Genomic DNA, 13,031 nt, shown 5'->3' with positions numbered 1-13,031 from the left:
TCTCTAAGTTGTCCCGGTTTCGGGTATGTCCCCAGCCGTGCGCTACAATGCGCGTAACGTATAGCTGAGGGGTCGAGACGTATTGCCGGACTGAGAAAAGCTTCTTTCGGTTCGTGTCAGAATTTTATAGTTATTTCTTCCACTACAACATTTCAAACCAGTCTTGGGTGAAATTCAATGTATTTTCGATATTCATCGATTATGTATGTATGTACTTATCCTTACAAATATTTTCAATTTTTTGTTATTGTAAATTGAAGTGATGAGAGCAATGCTACTTTAATACATGTGTAGACAATATAAAATTCAGTGTAGTCGAATTCGTATTAAGGTACTTGTATTAAAATACAAGATACTTCATATCATATCGGTGTGGTTAAATATTCATGTTACCTAACAAATTTCTAAAATAATGAAACTTAAAAATTTGTATTTTCACACTCACGTACATGGGAGTCATGTACTTGCATGGATATGTGCACTTGTTACTAGAAACTATTAAAATTGGTATGCTTGACTTATTTAGAAGACAAGAAAATTAGGTATCACAAGTTCATATTTTATAATTTCTAACGACTGCAAAAGATATGTGTATATATTTTATATTACGTTATGTAGTGAGTGTGATCTTACCAAATCAAGTACATATATCTTCATATGATTACTTAATAATGTAAAATATTTCATTTCCTACGTATGACTGCTTTGATTTATTCAAAAAATCATAATTTAATTTTATAGGCTATGGTAATGAATGTTAAACTATGATTTTAAAAATTCTTAGTATAGATATTCGCTTAATTTAATACATTTACCTTAAATCAAAGCTACTAACTCTACCGAATACGTATCCACATCGCAAATCTCTTCTGATTTCCAGCTAGAGCGTGTGGTGCGAATGTAATTTAATTAAACGCGTACAAGTACGAGCGCACGTGTTCGTAAACGCAATTAAACCCGACGACCTTTGTTCCTTGAGAGCTCGTACACGCCATGATATTCTAGTCGAAAATTGGGTATGTTCTCTGTAAATGTGTATCGTTCGCAGAACCAGGCGAACACGTTTTCTTTTTGTTGCGGGCCGCAATCTGAGGAACCATTCACCGTTTCAACTTCTCTGATATTCGCTTGACACGCTGACGGTCGCGTCGCCCTATCACGCTTGATATTGCCGATCATTTCATGGGAATTAATGCAATGTTATCGCCGCCGCGATAATGATAATGAGCGCGGTTTATGTGCCGCGGTGTTCGCGAGGAAAAGCTGCACGTGGGGCAATTGCATCTCGTCGACGCGAAATGGCCTTACCGATTACCAACGGAAATACGGACCATTTTCTGAAATGCGTAATACGAAACCGTAGCAGGCGTCGTCGACGACGTCGTCGTCTTGCACGTGCGTTCGTTCCACCCGTGGAAAATTGTACATGTAAATCGCGATCTTTTTTTCCCTAGACGACTACTACCCGGCTTGTTGTTTTCGTACAGCACGCCGCGTCTAGTTTCAATTGGGCCGTGCAATCTCGCATCGTTTTTGGAACGTCTGCTCGTACAACGGAAAAAACATTCGATGATGGCACGAAATTGCGGCGATTGGCTCGGTTACTTTAGTGTGGATGTTCTTCTTTCTGAAAACGCGTACGAAGAATTAGCTTTGATGTTTCCACGGGTTGCAAACCGGTACTGGAATTGCGATATTCTCTACGTGCGTACTTGCGCCTGTCGCGTCGCGCCGTCTTGGAATCTGCGAATTTGATAGACACTTATGCGAATTCACATCGGCGTGTTTGCGTTTATTGCGTAGTTAAAATGCATTCGCCTGGGAGACGAATCGTTTGCGTACCATCGCGTCGTTAAATGTCAATTACGTACGTGGAATCGTGGAATATGAACATTTAACAGTTCTTGAGATTGATAGTATTTATGATACGCCAGAACGATTTATAGAAGTATCTGTATGCTAAAAGGAATAGATTCCGTCAAAAGGGTCGGTTTGGGAATAGCGAAGTCGGAGTAGAAAAAGTTTTCCCTCTTCGCGTGAAAAGCCAGCCAGCGGAGATTAAAAGGGTCTATTATAAAAGTTGAGGAAGCCGGAGAAACGAATAAGGAGAGAAAGACTACTGAAGATAGGGGGGGAAGGACTGGGCGGAAGAGCTCATACATGGTCGCAAATGAGGCCACAGATGCTCCGAGTGATAACGGATGATGGAAAAGTAGTTGGTGAAAAGAGCCATCACGGTACCTATTCGCGATAACGGGCACAGCCGAGCGAGTCGTACCCAGCGACTTGTCGCTACTTCTAGCGAATGAACGTTTTGCCTCCCGGTTGAAAGAACACGCGTGTGTACAGAAAATTGAGAAACGTCGCCATTCACATAGCAATTCTAATCAAAGGAATTTGCACTTATGAATACTCTGTGTTACCTGTTAAGGGATTACAAGAATTCGGCCCTTAATCTTAGTAAAATATATTCAATTCGGGTAGAACGTGTTTCACCGTGTTGTACCATGTCCACCCGGTAACAATACTTCAGGATTAGCAACTGAGGTAGGGAGAGACGGGACGACGACGGTGAATTCGAGGATTTGCTGTTCGAGTAATTGAAAGCTGGCGTGAGCCTCAAGGCGCGGAACGTTTAATAGCCAAAGTTAGTCGCGTTTCTATGCAAATTAAATGCTTATAGCTATCGAGAGGTAGGCTACGTGGAGGAGCGACGACGACGACGACGAGGATGGTGGTCGTTCCCCCTTGTTGTTTATCTACGGAGGGGGTCGGTTCTTGGCCGACTCGTAACGCAAGTAGTTAGTGCCTGTGGGCTGCGACGAACGGCCAACGTGTGCGGAATAACGATAAGCTCCTAACGCCGCCGAACGGGGACCATATTTATGTGTCTCGCATGTTCCACGTTTTTCTTCGTCCCGTTATTGCCACTGAAAGCGATCCACGGTTTCGAAGGGCCGCCCTTCGGTGCCGCTTTAACATGCGTGTCACAGCCTCGAAAATATCGAATAGAATCTAACAAACTGGGATCACCAGAGATAAGAAGCTTACACGCACGGTCCTGGTTTTAACATTTTATTGTATTATCTCGCACGGATGGATTTCTTTCGCTTCCGCGCTCCAAACGAGTCCATTGTGAAACTTGTCGCAGATTTCTTATTATGGAAATCGTGCTATGATATTTTATATACATGTGCAAGAGGAATTCGTTGCGAAGAAATTTTACTACATCATACGGCTTGAAAATTGTTCTAGTACATTACCATAAGTACATGCAGTAAACTTTCCCACTGGGGGAACCAACGATTTCATACAAGACGTGACATTGCGTTCTTATGCTATAAGAGACTCGGTACCGAGTCGAGTATCTCAGACGGGATATTTACCCTCGAAGAAATCGCCTCTTTGAAGAACCGTGCAACCGTCCGCCTCGTGTCTGTAAATCCACGGAACCCTTCGAGTTAGTCACGATTAACGCATGAACACCCCCGGCAGACACGCGTGTCACACGACGACGCCGCGCGTCGCAGATATAGAACGTTGGACGACGGACGAGCAAAGAAGACACGAGATAAAGGCGCAGGGGTAACCCCATCCGGCGCGGGGGTTCGACGTCTCTCGCAGAGGTTGCTGTTTACACTTAACTTTATTGCTTTCCGGGCAAATGCGTGCGGCTGAGTCAGCTTGGAATTAAAACCCCTTTCGTGAGGCGCGGCTATCAGTTGTCGCTGATCAGGCTCGGGATGCGGATGAAGGAGAAGGAAGAAGACCGCCTGGTAGCCCGCGGTCGCTTCCCTGGCCGGTCCCCTTCGCGCCGGGGACACTAGCTCACGGTAAGTTGCTTAATCCGGCGGCAGACCCCTATCCCTAAAAAATCTTAATTACTGTCCGGTCTTTGTTCGACGTCTACAGTCTGTACACACTGTTAGCTGAACCATTCTCAAGATCTCCTCGAAGCCGCATCAAGTTTTTACATATTTATACAGGTGGACTAGTAATTTTTATTACTTGAATATTTCCGTCCTAAAAAGATATAAAAACCTTTATTAACCAAAGTTGCTCAGTTTAAAAAAAAGCTATAACGCCTCCGTAATAATATTTTTGGAGAGTTATGGAGATTTTATAGTCACGTCCACTTTTTTAAATGAAACCGTTTATCTCTCTTACCCATTGGTTAATAAAGCTTGCAGCATTTTTTTTTAAAAAAAGACTGTTAGCCTATGTGTGTACATCGTAAAATTGTTAGCTTAAGATGAGAATTTACCTTGTATGTTGTTTCATAAAATATATTTGTGTATTTTGGGACTAATATATTATTCTTCTATAAGAAATTCAGAGAGTATACTATCATTTTTATACTTAGGATTCACCTATGGATTCTATACTTCAGAAGCAATTTATATTTGCTCTGTTACCTCCGCAGGCCACGAGATACGATTACGATCTTGCCCAGCGGACGCGGAGTGGCATTCTTACTTTTTCGATCGATACACGACGACGGGTGACCAGACAAATGCATAACAAATGCAGACGCAGGATGAGGTTGGACGTTCTACATGTATAGAAACGTCGAGGATAAGCAACAAAATGCGGGTGTCTCGGAACATTGAAAGATGAACAAGTATTTTGAATCCATAAGCCACGGCACTACGATTTCGTCGGTAAACTGCGTTTTATATGCCCAATTCGCAAGACCATTACCGAAACTGCTTTGGTGAAATTTCCGTTTGATGCGACGGAAATTCGTTAAGGAGAGGCCGACCCTCGTCAACCGCGTATTTTAACGTCGTTAAATTCGCAAAGACGTGCCCTCTACTTCAACACGCAAAAAGCAATGAGCTATACATATGTATATTATGTACATATGAGAGTAATGGGGGTGAAATGGTGAATGTGTCTTCTATAAGATTAATTCTCTAATTGACAGATTGAGCACAAGGAATAATATTTGTACTTGTCATACAGTACGTCTTTCTGTAACTTTGGTTATCTAGTACTCGTACAGCTTGGGACAATAATTCCTGGCCAGCATGGCTTTGAGTTAATCTCCTTTACAAGAACAAGATTAAAAAGAAGAGTAATAAATCTATATATTTTTTCCNATTCTATGCATTTTTCTTCTAACTCCAGAGGAGTTTAAGGAGTTTGATTAGCACTGACAAATTATCGATTACCTGATTACCATGTTTGAGCACTTATCATCGTGAGAAAAACAACAATACGTGACTGCGTGAAAACTAACATCAATCGTAATTTTTATCCCAATTAAGCTATCACTACTTTCCTTTTAAATCATTCAAATATCAAGATTATTATTATTTTAACTATTTATTTAGTACGTATACTTGAAAATACATATAATGGATTCAAGAACAATCTCGGGTCCTATTGTTCGAAAAATCAATATGTCGACTTGCAGAGGTTGTGAACGGTAACTGACGGACGATGACGATTGTATACGTGGGATAATATCCAAGTCGAAAACAGGAAACTGGAACGGTAACCTGCAGGTTTATGTTAGTATGATTGCCCATTTCACACCGTCCATGACTCGAGTATGCAAGACACTCCTTCTATTATTGATATCTGGTTGATGATAACGGATACGTCTATATACCCGGGCTTACTATAACTGTTACGACGACTATAGAGGGGGATGCAATGTTCTGCGAATCTCTCGGCGTGATCGCTCGTTCCATTGCTGACAATTACGTCACTGCGGGGAATTGTAGCATACTGCAACCCAGTTACGTTCCCTCTTGATGCTCGCTTTTTAATTTCCAATTCGTCTATACGTATCTGCGTTGCGAGCGCCGGGAACGAGCGTTCGTTCAATTTATGGTGGGACACGGTTTTGAATTGTAAATTAAATTGCTTATTCAATGGTTTTCTTAAGCGAGGCTGGTTGTTGGTACACAGCGAGACCCGAGAGATTCAGTTGCAATTGATTGGTACCGCTTTTTAAACTTAAATTGGCCATACGTCGTCGAGAAACGTTTACCAGCGAAGTTGACACAATTCGAATTCGAGAGCCGAGCGAAGAAATTATTAGTCTCTCCTTCAACGCCGTAAATTCTGCGACGTGCAATCGTTCAACCGGTCCAACTTTCTTCGCCGGAAAAAAGTAATATCACGGTCTATTGTATCTTTCGCGCTTGAATTGTAAATTCTCTGCAGAATAAAAATATGCATCTCCCTCTCCCAATCTCCGTTCCTCTCCATCTTCGTTCCGTCCCTCTTCGGCCGACCCTTTATAATTCATGCCGGTGCTTTTTGTATCCTAGTTTTGTTTCTCTTTTCTCAACTTTCCTCGTTGTTTCCTGCCACGGTAACTAAGTCCCCTGCGATTCCACTTTTATTCGCGGGTTTCGTTGCGCGAAATTTGTTACTCGGCTGACATCGATCGTGTGCATTCGTTTTTCTACCATGCGACAAGATACGAATAAAAATTTATTTCTATCCTTAGTTAAATATTCCTCATATTCGCGTCAAACAATACGTTCAAAAAATTAAATATACGCGAGGCATTAAGGGGTCTATCCAATGTGACCGCCTAAAATTTAGGTCACTTTTGGGAATTTTTTTTATGAAAAGTATACTATGGAACTATTTTAAACTTTATGGATGTATTTGCCTATAAATGAACTGTGTAAAATAATTTTTTCGTACAAAAAATAACTAAAGGCGACCAGATTATACGCTATCTTCCGAGACGCCAAAAAAATTCGATTTTTTTTAAATTCCACTAATTTTTTCCAAAATTACTAGTAAGGCCCCGCAAATCACTAGTCAAACTGGATGGAAGGAAAAAATTGTATGGAAAATGAGTTCAGCGGCTGCAACGCATTGGTTGGAATTAACTTCCGAGCAAGAAAGGATTAAATAGTCGCAACGGCCAATTTAGTGAAAAATAAATTACAGTTATTGGTCGGTAATACATTAATCCCTTGGTCGGCCAAGCGCTGCTGCACGTTAAGCGGCTAGGTTTATTTTTAACGCGAGCACCAGCGCCAGCAACAGCAATCGCCTATCCCATTTTCTTGTCTGCTGATATATGTCCTTAATAAATATCACTTTCCGTGATGCAGAAAATATAGTTTCTGAAACCCTTTAACCATGCCGGATTCGTGCAGATTCGTTGCGTGAAATAAAACCTTCCACTCTCACCGGGTCTTCTTTCACGGACGGATCGAGACCGATGAGCGGGCAACGTGTGCTGACAAAAAGAATAAATTGGTAAAAATGCGAGCAACACAAGTTGGCCAGCCGGGTGAAACCAAAGCTGGAAGAACTGAACCGAAGGGAAACGGTCAGAAACGATGAGATGGAACGCGAAAAGGCTAAGGGTAAAAAAGAGAAATAGGAGAGCGGAAAGCACGCGAGCCTTGAAAAAGGATACATACGAAAACAGCTGGAAACTGGAAATGCGCAATGGCGCCTTTCTCGATTTTCTGATTGGTGGGAACCGCGTAGCAGGGAATTTCATTTAGGCTTTTTAGCTGGTGCTCGGTTAAATAGCGTGTTCGTTTCCAAACCGTTTAATAAAACGGAATCGGACGTTTCGGCTAGGAACTTCGCGCTGATAGAATGCGTAAAAAATCCTTCCTCCCGCTCAGGGTTTCTCTCTGCTTTTGGTGGCTTTCAAATTATTCATTCCCACCGACCGATTTCATCGTAAATCGAACGGTGGAGCGGGGGTGGGACGGATGCGGTTTCAAGCTGATCGGCCATCGTAATTTTCCGTGGATGCGTATCTAAATTGAAATCGTTATTGAAATTATTATTCGTCTCGGGATTTAATACGCTCCTGGCGATCGGACCGTCACTAATTGCAAATAATATTTCCGCGGACGCGTGCATTGTGGTCTCGTTCGATTGATTCGCCAATTCGATTATCGCGGTTAACAGAATTAATTAAAATGGATTTGAGGAAAAAATGGAAGAATAAAAATGTAACAGAAATTGATTATAAGCGACAATGAGTTGAGGCAAGAATTTGTGCCCATAAATTGATTGATGATCGTCAATGAAGTTGACAAATCAGCCGGATTGACATTGAGTTTAGTAGCTCTTCAAAGTGAGGAAAATAATTTATGTATTGGAAAAAATCAATAAACCTGTCCGGACAGGCGATGGAACGATATTTTCCGGTTTTTACAGAGAGCGCGGAATTGATTGGAAAATGGTACGTACCGGTAACAGTACGAGCTCATAAACCAGGTCTTTTCGTATGCAAATGTATGCGACTAAAGCTAGTAACAAGGGGTGTGTAATCTGCCATTGCGTTTGTCCTTGTCCGTATCCATTTTTCCCCACAGCATTCACTTCGCATCCAACCCTCTCGATTTTGTCATTCAACAGCCTAACCGGCTCGATTCAATTTACTTCACGACGACAAAATCGTCCGTTTTTCTAACCGTACTATCGTAAGGGACGACAAGCCGTTCGAGATCTCACGTAGAAAAAGGGTCGTCTCTCGCTATTGGAAAGTCAAGTACTCTTTGAAATCCATCGAGTGGTCTATTTTGTCGAACTTAATAATCGAATTTTCCTCGGATAACAAAGACACGGACTGATATGGTCAACGATTTATGGACAAGAATAAACATATTTCGCGTATTCAAATATTCTAATTGATCATCAACATCAATTGAAATAAATTTTCAAATACTCCGCTTGTCATAATCAAATGTGTCGAGGAAATGCGCATAAATTTTAAATTATTCGAAAATTCGTAAGGTAGAGAATTTGTGGCAGTAATGAAAATGAAATTAAATCAAGTACGTTGGGCAAAGAAGTGTGTACAATGGTCCCTTGCGAAGAGACGCGACGAACCCATAAGTTCGTTAAAAACTGTGTCAGCAAACAACAAGGAAAGATATTTCAACAAACATAGCTAGCACGACCGTCCCATTTTAGAGGCGCAACCTCTTTTAAATCCATACAAAAACGCTGTGTTGTTCGACCTAAAAACCGATAGCTACAGGACCCAAGCGAAATAGCTACCGGAGAGAAACTACTATGCAAAATTGTATGGGTTCCCGGCACAAGTACATATGGCAGCAAACAGAAAGTTCAAAAGCGTCGGCTAACTTCTAATTAAAAAAAACAGCACATACTTTATGGATAAAGTTACTAGCACATGATTTACTCGCAAATGAAAACAAACTGTCAAGTCGGTGCATATGAAACGTGTCGTCTTTTTCATATATAGTTAATACAACAAATGCTGACTTGTAGCATACAATATTATACATATTCAATTCAGATTACTAATTACCATACGTATTAAAAATTGCATTGAATGTCATACGTATTCAAGCTAAAGATGTATTAGCTATACAGTCAATACCAAAATTTTATCTACCTTAGAAAAACGCATTTTCTATAAATAAAAAGAAATCAGACGTTGGAAGAATAATGATTTTGGATGAAAAAAAGTTTACTTCTTAACNATTTAACTGAAAATCGACACTCACTATGCTCTGATGGTTCAAAAAATATTGTAGAAATAGGATAGGATTCCTCTTATCGATGAGTTTGTAATTTTTTTAGTATATTTTAATTCTTGTATTCACACTAAACGAAATCAAATGAAGAACACGATTTGATTTAACGAGATTTGTGTGATAGAGTTCATGAAATGATTAATACGCCTCGATAGCTCGGAAGTGTGTCCACTTTGTCTACGTTCAGTCCGTATATCGATCATCGTTGAGTGCTCGTGTAAAACGAAATGAACGCGGCAAGCGGCTCTATCGTTGGGATGTAAACTTAATCGATATCAATAAAACGAGGAATTTGGATAAAAGCTGGCAGGTATGTATCGAAATCGTTTTGCGTGTAAAGAGTTTCATCACGATATCATATCGGGATAGGAGGGAAAAAAATATTTTTTTATCAACCCTTCGATGAAGTAGATTAAAACTGCAGGATTTTAATATTCATTGATTTTCAGAAATATCGAAATCGTTGGACCGATTAGAGTAATAACGTGTCGCACGTATACATTCCTATCATGTTCTCGTATCGTATCACCGTTGCATATTACCCGTATACAAGTTAAAATACATACACATTCCTTTACACATTAGTTTCCATCAAGTACATTCGCGCTCTGATTAGTCGGCTTTTTGTTAATAACTCTTCAACCACGCCTCGGACAACTTTTTCGCTAAGGAAAATATTGTTTAAAATCACGTCAGGAACCTCTTATTTCAATATCTTACACTAGTTTTGGGACAGCCTGTATATACTTCGAAGTGTTGTAAGACTTACGAACAGTGTACAATGATGCAACGTATGCCCGTTCATAATGATACCCAACGGTAATACCAAATATAGAATGCAAGAAAATACGGGCCTTTAAGTGTACGCGATAAACAACGCGAAAACTATTTCGCAAGCAGAAACAGAAATGAAATTTCACAACGACGTAGAAGTTAGAAGCAGAGGTCGGTTCTGACCTTTTCAGAACATTCCGTCTAGTTTTCCTCGAATACCTTTAAATAGAGTAATGCTTGCAAAATTGCCAAATCATGGATCTCACTCCACAAATTAATTTGATCCTTGGAATTATATCAATGCGCGTTATTAATCACTTTATAACTACATAAATGAACACAATTTGGATACAAATATTCGTGGAGAGTTACCTTTATATAATCATCTACTCGTAAGTCATTAAGATATCATATGGACCAACATGATACACGTAGCCGGACGAATGGTGCGAGCAGAAAAACAGGATAGAATTTCCGAGCTCGATTTTCTCGAAAACGAAGCATCAGATGAAAAAATGTTATTCCTTTTTTGCAACTTATTTTTGCATGTAGGATCAGCACATTCTACACAGCACGGAATGTTCATACAGATATCTGTTTTCAAAATGAAATAAATAAAAGGGAAGCAGGTGATAGAAAAACAAACTAAATTCTTGTCCATGTGTATACGGGCACCAGGCATGGATTCAAATATTTGTTCAATTCGTATACGAGAGACCGCACACGTTGTCCGTATTACGATAAAAAATAAAACTGAATTAATAGCAGTTTCGGTTTCTATGATATTACGGGCATTTCACCACGGTACGTAGTGTTCGCATAGTACAGCGAGGAATCTAAATTGAAACGATAAAAGAACCCTCGTGGAACCTGCTCGTTGTACGATTTATAGGCTGGCTGACGCATCGAAGGAACAGAATCGGGAATCTACTTGGCCGACACTTTGGGAGAAAGCTTCGAGGAGGTGGTATCAATTAAAATTGGTTACGGTACGTTCGGTGAAATCACGTCGCACTGGGGCCTGTCGTCGAGAAGAGGCCATCGATCCTGTTCGGATCGGTCGTAAAATAAAGATTTGGCCAAGAGGGTGGTCCTTCTCGTGGAGGGGTTACTTCGACCCCACACGTAATCCCACGGCGTGTGTATCCACGCTGGTGCACACACAGACCGGCTTCGATACCATAGGGGCGGATCGGCTGTACTCGGCCTGAATACTGATTCTCCACGGACGCATACATTACCGACGCGGATGAAAGATATTTGCATTTTGATGGACCGTGCCGAGTGCATTTGACGTTTCATATGCATTCCATGGGCGATCCGCGCACTCGTCTGGACCCGGTAAAGTGTGAAAAAATCACCCCTGCCCTGCTTCCTCGTCTAAGTGCCACGAGCTGTTTGTATTTATTTCGCAACTTTATCCGGTGCGCCGCCACCGCCGCGTCTCGAGTATCCTTTTGAATATCTCGACGCTGATCTCCAGCCTCCGAGAGCTCAATCTTTCACAGTGTTTATGAAATGAAGCATACAAACGAATATCATTCAATTTTTCTGTATTCTATGCATGTCATTTAATGATACGCAGCAATACAGTTCGAAATACAAATCTCATAATGTTATTCTTTTTAATGTAACTGAAAGACAAGGTAGAGTTTCCCTCTGGATAAGCGAAGAATACTTCGCAGGAGTATTAAAGCGGTTAAAAAAATGCAGACTACTTGAAATAAACAGATAAAATGAACTCGGAGACGGAAATATATGGCAACGAGGCGACGCAAGTTCGACATCGGTGCACCGTGTGGAATGAAACTTTTCGTGAATCAATGGCAGCGGCGGGAGCTTTGTTTAATGAAGTTGCAAAGCTACGGGGACACGGAAAAGTGAGCGTCGGAGAAGTGTGAACAAGTTTTATTTAATATAATTAACGGGTTTCCGACGAGAGTCTAACGAACGAACTTCCACCGTGTCTGAAAGAGTGCGCGGGTTCTTTTCAACACCGAGCGCAATGGAGTTGAAAGAAATAAATAAATTACATGGTATCCGTGCTGTACAAACTTAGGAATACGCAGTTTGTGCACACGTCTTTTAACGTATGAGGAGAAATTAGTACGCGTAAAGATGAATAAGATTCCTCTATTTTCCAGACGAATTCATTCTCCTCCACCAATTTACTTAATACGTCTGAAGCAATGGATATTCCAGCGCAGCACTCACTCTCACTGATGAAAACTACTAGACGGACTTTCTGATTAAAGATCTGAGATTCTGACTTACCGTTACGGTTGCACTTTCCTCCAGTCGTGTCGACGTCTTCACTCGCGGACAAGTTTTCTGAACGGAACGGAAACTTGATTCTTCACGGCGGCTTGCCAGGATCTCGCGGTGTTCGCGTTGTTCGTTCACTTCATGTCACGGTAATTGCTGTCACAGAACACTTTCGCACGAACCGAGCTGCATCTCGCTGACTTCCGGCCGGCGAGCTTCAGTCCGAGTTACCATTTCTGAAAAAGAAGACAAAACTTCTTCTGACGATTCGTATTGTAACAAATGGATAAATTAAAAAAAAATGTAATATCCACAAGCTGATACGTAAGCTAACAAAAAGATTAGAACATTTGAATTACAATTCACGTGTCATGCATTTATGGCTTGTTAATGAATCAGGACAATGAATTAGCCAAAATTGAATTATAATTTTAAATGTGAATCTTAGAAAACTGTACCTACTACTTTAGTAATTCTTTAATA

The 13,031-nt window shown here is 40.8% G+C and overlaps 1 long non-coding RNA gene across 1 annotated transcript in view; it reads right to left on the bottom strand.

Moving 5' to 3' along the window:
* The window catches only part of LOC108629528 (uncharacterized), a 237,544-nt gene that overhangs the window by 116,420 nt on the left and 108,093 nt on the right, over window positions 1–13,031 (bottom strand). Inside the window, exon 3 of the long non-coding RNA XR_001916848.2 lies at window positions 12,558–12,784. This is a non-coding gene — a long non-coding RNA (uncharacterized LOC108629528). The remainder of the gene's footprint in view (window positions 1–12,557; window positions 12,785–13,031) is intronic.

The sequence above is a fragment of the Ceratina calcarata genome, unplaced genomic scaffold (assembly GCF_001652005.2).
Source record: "Ceratina calcarata isolate Rehan_Ccalc_2016 unplaced genomic scaffold, ASM165200v1 scaffold135, whole genome shotgun sequence".
Classification (NCBI taxonomy): domain Eukaryota; kingdom Metazoa; phylum Arthropoda; class Insecta; order Hymenoptera; family Apidae; genus Ceratina; species Ceratina calcarata.
Note: the sequence above shows the minus strand (reverse complement) of the source record. Positions and strands in the feature narration are given on the sequence as shown.